At 36.2% G+C, this 9,174-nt stretch overlaps 1 long non-coding RNA gene across 1 annotated transcript; it reads right to left on the bottom strand.

Moving 5' to 3' along the window:
* Positions 1-770: 770 nt before the first annotated feature.
* Positions 771-2,233, bottom strand: LOC141909480 (uncharacterized). The gene is made up of 3 exons (XR_012619746.1): positions 2,120-2,233; positions 1,102-1,183; positions 771-929 (listed from the first exon to the last, which is right to left on the bottom strand). It is a non-coding gene; the product is annotated as an uncharacterized LOC141909480 (long non-coding RNA).
* Positions 2,234-9,174: the final 6,941 nt, after the last annotated feature.

The raw sequence follows: 9,174 nt of genomic DNA on the forward strand, positions 1-9,174 counted from the left end.
TGCTCTGAAGCAGTACTTCATTTATCCTTGGAGTAATCATTTGCCAAATGATTACTCCAAGTAATCATCCACTTATCGAACTTAAACTTCCACTTATCGAAGTACATTGTTATGGATTATTATGGAGCACAAACGAAAAATTATGGAGCAAAAACGAATATTTAGTTTTTGCTTTATAACATTTCATTTTTCGTTTTTGCTCTAAAAGTTTCGTTTCACATTTTTCTATAATCGCGGTCATGTAAAAATTATTGCATTCCATGACACGAGTCCAATAAACTTCGATTCAAATCAGATTCTATTGGGTATATTGCCTGTTCGAACCTTGCGATTTCAAACGCAACACTTGACTATCATATCAGCGTTCCTTGAAATAGTTGTGCCAGTCATATCAGATTCGAATCCCGATAATCCGCAATCTATTTTTCCATTTTGATAATTCACTTTATTTACGTATCAAGCCTAGATGTTTTGGGCAGAAAACCCGTTATTGTTGTTACAATTTGTACTGCTTGCTTAAGACTATTCGAAGTCAAGGGTAAAACGCGGAACTGGAATTGATGGTAAATGTTTTTCTCGCCGCGTATGGAACGGTGCAATTATTGCCCACTTTGAAAATCTACACTGACAAAAATCATAAACAGTTAACAACCCGATCACTACTAGCAGTTTTATTGAATCTAATTATAACACGATATTTGACGACTGAGATACAAATATAGATTAAATTCGAGTGTCTTCTGTTTATAGTTAGTGAGTAAACTGGCTGTAGTTCAGTTTCATAATCGGATATTTCCCAAACCACCACAAGTATATCCCATTATAAACCAGCATTATCACCAGCGATTAGGATAAACAGTTTCCGGCCCAACATTTCTTTTTGCAACAATCACTATCTTCGGAACACGTTCCCGTTATTTTCACGCAACCTATATATGTATATATATATATTTTCGTAAAGCATGAAATTAACGATGGAATTATTGAATTTACCTCAATTGAAAAGAAATAATTGGGAATAGATGTTTACTGATAATCGCTACATTAATCTATAGTAATCATGGAACCCGATGTATTAGTTTTTTTTCAAATGTTACTCACCTGCGGCAAATGATGCGGCACTGACCATGATCACAACAATAGTACACACGCGTGTTGTCAGATAAGCGAGCATTTTCTTTTCCTAAAATGTGAATTAATTTCATCAGCGAATTGATATCTTTGGAAATCCCAAAATCTAATCATTCAACGGTTTTCATCGGGATCTCGATGAATAAACTTTTGTCGGAAAATGCACCAGCTTTAGAATGCCGCGAGCTTCCTGCTTTGCTGGCTTGCACGCTGTACTGTGAGTTTCGTCAAAATTAGTTTCATCAGTTCTTATAGTGAAAATGAATTTTATTATTAATACAGCGAACATTAACATTAATCTCGATAATCTAATTCCCACCTCATAAGAAAAATTTGGTAGTTAATTTCATGCAGCTTAAATTGAAATCTTTATTTGGTAGAATAATTAGAATGTACTACTATTATAATAGACGGTATAACCAGTGACACGTCGTCAAACAATTCCCCACTATCACAATTCGTATGTTATCTATCTACTTACGGTTTGCGTTCGTATCATTAACGTTTGGTTGCTGCATTCAATATAGAAACCTGTTTATGTAGAACTTTCGCTCGTGAATTTGACACTTCAGATATTGAATACACTATTTACTTTTCAATTCAATTCTCTCAACTTGTCGGGTGTGTAAATTGTACTGTACCTGAATCCCGAGTGGGATCGAGTGAAATATGAAACTATTTCGTCTGGTATATGAAATTTGATATTTTGATATATGGAATGTCTTATTTCGGTGAAATACAAGGTACTATTCTACTTAACTTGATCTTGGTTTATCTAAGCATTTCTTTCTGTTTCATAAGCTTTCCCATTTATTTGAAGAGGCCAGAGCCACATCGGCATTTTCCTGACCTTTCTCATTTATTCATACGGATACCTTTGATCAGGAAACTATGAATTCAAAATCAGTAATCTCATAATTACTTCTAATTAACCAATTTAACGAATTGTAGTTTTGCCTGCAACTAATTGACCATATCCGCCACTTACATTTGAATCGTATAGCAACGACAATGGAGTTGAAATCGATAATGTCGACTATTTTATATTTTCTAAGATATTAAAGTACCATTCTCCACCGGCAGGGATTCGAACCTGATGGCACGGTACAAAACCCTGTCACACTAGACCGAGTGCGCAGTTACACGCGCAGCTTAGATGATGTCATTATCATCCAATCAGATATCCCGTTTTTTATTTCAGGCCGGGTTTTCCCGTTTATAGTTCTTCCGTTAAATTTACCTCAGCGATTATACAACGAGCAATCTGATTGGTGCCGCCAGTTTTCGTTCGGAAAGCTGCGCATGTACCTGCGCACCCGGTCTACTGATGCAGGGGTTCGTGCCGTGGCTGAGTGTAGCGATGTCATCAGGTTCGAATCCCTGCCGTGGGAGGATGGTAAATGGGAGGCTGATATATCGGGGATGTTTTACTATGTATTTGTATAGAAATGTACATTGAGAAAACCTCGCGGTAGGCTGGGGTGACGGTATATGGGATGGCGGTATATCGGGGGATGATGACTGTATGTCTCGGGTGAACTCTTAATCAAGGAACATTTGTAAATTCCGGGGCCGGTTTCACAAAGGGTAATTAACCCTTAATTATGATTAAATCACTAATCATGATTGAATTATCATGATTTAATCAAGTTAGGTGTTTCACAAAACGTAATCAACTTAAATTATAATTAAGTTAACTACAAAATTTAATTCTCCTCTAGAGTGTAATTAAACCATTTAATCATCATTAGTTTATTATTAAAAACAAAAAGCTGCAGATATTATTCATGGAATTTGGTGTTTATTAATTGACGACGGCACTTATTCAGTTTTTCAGATTGTTTGGCTCAAATAATTTGGATTTTTTTCTTTTTGTAAAAAAGGCATGTCAATACTCTAAATTCTATTGATTTATTTTCAAAAATCAAACGTCCTATGTTTTTGTCAGCACGACCACCACATACTTAGAAGTATTGAATTAATTGATTTTGTCCAAACATATGATAGATTTCTGTCAGTAGAGTACATATCTATGGAGTTAGTGTTAACAAGTGCTAATCACTGCTCGGAAATAAACCCCATTTACGAGGATTTTATTTTGCTGACTGGAGGTGAGTTTCCACTGGTTCCTGAGACCTTTCAGAGCAATCTTTAACTCCCAAAGGAGTGAATTTCTCTTCCTCTAAACAAGGAAGGTTGTTGATGCTTGGACAGTAAATGGCTGTCTAAAGTTCCGCCATTTTGATACAGTTAAATTGTAATTAAGTTGCCTAATTATGTAATTAGTTAATTTTGTAATTAAACCCTTTCGTGAAACCGAATTTTAATCGTAATAAACTAATCATGATTAAGGAAATTTAATCATGATTTAGGTCCTAATTATAATTAAAGTTAATTATGCTTTGTGAAACCGGCCCCAGATGTCGTCAAAACACTGGCTTCAAACGTACAGACACATGCGTGAGACAAGTTTCTATAACCATTAGATAAATCAACTAAACTCACGAAGACAATTCTTAAATAGCGTTGAAAGATGAAATTATATTTTTTTCAGAATTCAAACCGAAATACGAATAGTTTTAATCAGCGAGAATTGATTAGAATAAATTGAAAAAAAAACAAAAGAAATACTGAAGAATTCAAACGGCATCTTTGCGTTTCTACACCAATGGTTCGTCCTCGATTTATTTGTCCGGAAACCAAAGCCTTTTTATCCTGTTTTTGTAATCATCTGCTGCCAATACATTTTCATTTTCGGCTGAAGCCACGGTACAAATGAAGGCGAACATCCCGAAAATTAGAACAAGCAATTTGAACACCCCACCTAGAAATAAATGCATACATTCATGCCGGCATCGTAAACCTAGTCCAGATATATATATCCTACGTATATATCAAACTAGTTTGTAAGTCTAATTTTGTTTGTCGCGGTTCCGACTGCTAATTCATGTATTTAATAAAATAGCAATATATATATATATATATATATATATATATATATATATATATATATATATATATATATATATATATATATATATATATATATATATATATATATATATATATATATATATATATATATATATATATATATATATATATATATATATATATATATATATATATAGGGTGAGATCGAAACGTCATGTCTTTTATATATTTTAGATTGAATAAATAAATTCTGGTTTTTAAATTCTTTTAATCTGTAAATAGTGGGATTTCATCTTATCATCCGTTCACCACGGTTAAGTGTGGTTTTATTTTATATATATATATATATATATATATATATATATATATATATATATATATATATATATATATATATATATATATATATATATATATAATTATATATATTTGTTTAGAATCAATTACTCTTATTAGAATGATTCATGTCTAAAAGCAAAAATTATTTAGATTTATTTAGAATTTGGAAGAAGTCGGACGTATAGAGAGTATGTATTTTTGCTAAAAGTGATAAATGTATATGGATAACTTACTGATCATCGTTGATAATCCTGGAAAATATGTTCGAAATTATTAGGATATGAAATTGGAACCACAGCCTAAGAATTGTCGTAGTGAAAATTGTCACATGGACACAGAATCAGAAACTGAAACTGAAAATAATAATCATAATTCATTGATAACTTACGCGTTCGGGAGAACTAACTGAATTCAGCTGTGAATCTCATTCTGATGGGGGCTATTATAAATCGCCAGCCAGACAAGTGTTTTCTCAGCGGTAGTAACTCGATATAACAATGCATATTAACAGCTTGTTCAATTTTCGAAAATGAAAGGAATTCGAATCCACTTTATAAATCGATTAGAACAGTTCAACAAATTCAGCTGGTTCGAGCTCTGTCTTTGTTTACTGTATATTTTCTATATGTTTTAGCTAATGAATGCCTACTATAACAAAACTCACCCTCTAATATCTGGTGTTTGTAGTTCATTTTCAATTAGAAATGTCTCAGATGAAGTTCTGAACACATGCGAAGTGTGGACGATCAGTTTATGAAAGTGTTCTGATAAAATGTCTAATATTGGGGGTTTGTAGTTCATTTTCAATTAAAAATGTCTCAGATGAAGTTCTGAACACATGTGAAGTGTGGACGATCAGTTTATGGAAGTGTGCTGATAAAATGTCTAATGTCTGGTGTTTGTAGTTCATTTTCAATTAGAAATGTCTCAGGTGAAGCACTGAACACATGTGAAGTGTGGACGATCAGTTTTTGAAAGTGTGCTGATAAAATGTCTAATATCTGGTGTTTGTAGTTCATTTTCAATTAGAAATGTCTCAGGTGAAGCACTGAACACATGTGAAGTGTGGACGATCAGTTTTTGAAAGTGTGCTGATAAAATGTCTAATGTCTGGTGTTTGTAGTTCATTTTCAATTAGAAATGTCTCAGGTGAAGCACTGAACACATGTGAAGTGTGGACGATCAGTTTTTGAAAGTGTGCTGATAAAATGTCTAATGTCTGGTGTTTGTAGTTCATTTTCAATTAGAAATGTCTCAGGTGAAGCACTGAACACATGTGAAGTGTGGACGATCAGTTTTTGAGAGTGTGCCGTTAAAATGTCTAATGTCTGGTGTTTGTAGTTCAGGTGAAGTTCTTAACACGATTCATGTGTTCAATAATTAGGTAGATATTCGTTTTGGGGTCTCTTTGTCCGGGTCTATCAAATAGCGCCAACCAGTCCGGTCTATATCGCTCGAACTAAAAACTGAATTCAGTATTACATGTACATAACACCAGTCAGAGTGGACAGTTTGTTTAGTTGGATAATTCAGGTTGATCGAGCTCTTTTTTCTGTCGTGGGTCGACGAACTTTAGACTGAATATCAGCCATTGCGTTCTTGGTATGGCCCAAAAAGAGCACCGACTTTTTCAACAAAACATGCAGCAATAGCCCCACCTATTAGCAGTTGGACGACTCGCATATAAGAAGAAACGAATGTTAGACAACGGAAGTCCATAAATGCGTATTCTTTGCCGAACCCAAACTTGAACTGAAAGCCGTCATGAAAACCGTAAATGCAAATGATGATAAAGAAGTTTTTGGTAGTTTCGTACCAAAAAGTACCAAAATACCAATAAATCCATCTATTCGTGGAAAATGTACGTGCGATCTGCGATATAAGGACATACGTAGATTCGAAATGTACAACTCTTATGAGCTACTTAGAGCTTAACAGAAAAACCGTCACAATAATGTTCATATACATTGATACCTAGTATGCGTTATATAAGGGGTTCTGGGTGAGTCGATGTGCACTACGTCATCAAGATTTGCGTTTCAAGTTAACATTTACAATAACAATTACTAATTAAAATTGCGTTTGTTTTGTGATTGATTAGATTGTATGACACTTATTTCATCACTATCGGTTATAACGAACAGATTTTCTGCTGTCCAGGGCCCAGTTGCATAGTCGAGACTTAAGTCCAAAAGTGGTCTTAAATATTAAGACGGGTCTTAAGTTGTCAGATTGGCTATAGAACTAAGTTTGTCTTAGACTGGTCTTAAGTCTAAGTCATGACTGTGCAACCGGCCCCTGAAGTTTGTTGTAACGAGGTCCCACTGTATATAGAACAACCGGTCGTAACGAACAGATTTCCTGTGAAGTTCGCTGTAACGCGGTTCCGCTGCCTTTTCCTAGACGAAGGACGGTCAAAAAGCGGGTAAAAGTCATCTCAGTTTGTTTACATATCGCGTCTACTCAAGGGGTACTTGAAACATCGCCTGTGATGGCTGCCTGACTCTATTTTTAATGCGTTTAGCTGCAAAAACGGAAAGCCGAGAAAAGATAAGTCTTGTAAATAAACGAGTAAATTAAAGGATTGAATTCTGGCGAGCGTATAAAAAAAAGAACGAGTATAACGTCGAGTGAGCTTGTGTCTGTTCTATTACGTGTGGCATCCTAGCCAGATATGAAGCCGCTTGTAACATCATAACAAATTGAGATTAGCCAGATCCGACTCGTGTAAACGCCGTTTTAAACACTCAGGCCGTCGCGTCCAAAACATTCGTTTCTCGAGCGGCGAGCTCCGCGGTTTTCTGCAACTCGGAAATGATTATATTATTTTCACACGCACGCGCGCTATCGATAGTAAAAAAGGTTTGATCGTATTTATTTTCGAAAATTCATATTCAGCCGTTTTAGATTGGAACTATATAACAGAAGCCACTTGCGCTTAGGTTAAATACCTGTCTCAGCTCATTAACTTAAGTCCAGTCTAAGCTCGTTTTGGTTCTATAACGACCAATCGTAGCAACTTAATACCAGCCTAAGCTCACGTATGGTTCTAAAACACCTCGCAGAGCAGTCTAAGCTCATTTTAGTTCTTTAGCCAATCTAACAACTTAAGACCGGTCTAAGCTCATTTTAGTTCTATAACCAATCTAACAACTTAAGACCAGTCTAAGCTTATCTTAGTTCTATAACCAATCTAACAACTTAAGACCAGTCTAAGAGCAACTTAGTTCTATAACCAATCTAACAACTTAAGACCAGTCTAAGAGCAACTTAGTTCTATAACCAATCTAACAACTTAAGACCAGTCTAAGCTTATCTTAGTTCTATAACCAATCTAAAAAGACTCGTTAGATTGGTTATAGCCAGTGAAGACGAATCTAATTTCAGCTGTGGTTTGAAGACCCATTAGTTTTTGACAGCTTATCTAAGAGTGTAAGTATTAAGATATACCGATTTCGGACTGAAGCCTGGCTTGTCGACTGGATGACTTACTTACAGACTTAAACAAATCCGAATTGTCCAAATATGGGGGGGGGGGTCAAGAGTCGTTGGTGCGGACTTTAACTTTGCTACTTCAACCGATTTCGTCAGCCACGCTTTTTTAAAAAACAACCCGAAACTTCCGCGCGGCCTTTTTAGCGGTCGCGACTGAATCGAAACCTCGATCAAACCTCCATCGAGCTTTTTCGGCTTTGTGGCGCGCATCGATGGAAACGGAACGCTTTGAACCGCGGTTAGCGCGCGCGCCCGCGTCGCTTATCTCCGGCGAACGATTTTAGATGAAAGACGAAACGCAAATAAATTCAGCCTCGCTCGGCTGTAGTGAGCGTAGCGACCATGCTGTTTTCACGGGGTTCTCGCCGCTGCATTCCCCGGGCCACTACGCCATTTAACACCTGCATTTTACCCTTAGTTCGATGAACTCTGGGGGGATTTATATTTTATGAGAGCGAAAACAGAGTTTGCTACAGTCACTAAAACACTTGAATCTACTTCCAAGAGTTCGAAGAATCCGATGCCTTCAATATTGCTTGACCATTTGAGCATTTTTTACGGATTTGAGATTCCGAAATCGGGAATTCATAATTTGCGAGAAAAAATTCAGAACCCGTTAAGCTATTCGGAATCCACAAGTTAAAAGTGCCAAAAATCGCCCGCGAATAAGGCTATAGATTTTGGCACTAATCAGTAATGAAACTGGTGTTGTTTTAAATGGGCTCAGAGAATGCGATAGCCTAATGTCGTGATTACATGGCCACATAGCAGGGCCAGGTCCAGGTGTTTACATAGGGGGGGGGCAACAATGAAGTAGGACCCAAGATCCTAACGACAGCGAGGGGGGATTTGCCTCTGAAGATCTTTAAAAAGGAAGCCCGTTGGATGCATTTTAGAGGCCATATATATGTCTTGAAGTCACGGTCCTTACTTATTACACAACCACCCACTTTCAGGCAAAAACTGTGACAGATTTTTTTTAAAATCTGAATTAGTTATCAAGAACCTAACAATATGTATTCACATTCGCGCCAATCAAGAAAAAAAAACAGCTAGTAAAAATCACTATTATCCTGATTTTGGGTGTCCACCACTCACTCTCTGTCAACTCAAAATAGTATTTAAGACCATTGAATCCTATGCGCGAGAACTCTTGTTTAACACACGGGAACTAAGAACTAAATCTTTGAAGAAACAATGCGCTAAAAAGGTAAATCCAGAGATTTTTTTCCTGGCACTTTAGGGGGCAGCACGTGACCGGCCGATGCTCTCCTA

Source organism: Tubulanus polymorphus, chromosome 8, assembly GCF_964204645.1.
Source record: "Tubulanus polymorphus chromosome 8, tnTubPoly1.2, whole genome shotgun sequence".
NCBI lineage: Eukaryota > Metazoa > Nemertea > Palaeonemertea > Tubulaniformes > Tubulanidae > Tubulanus > Tubulanus polymorphus.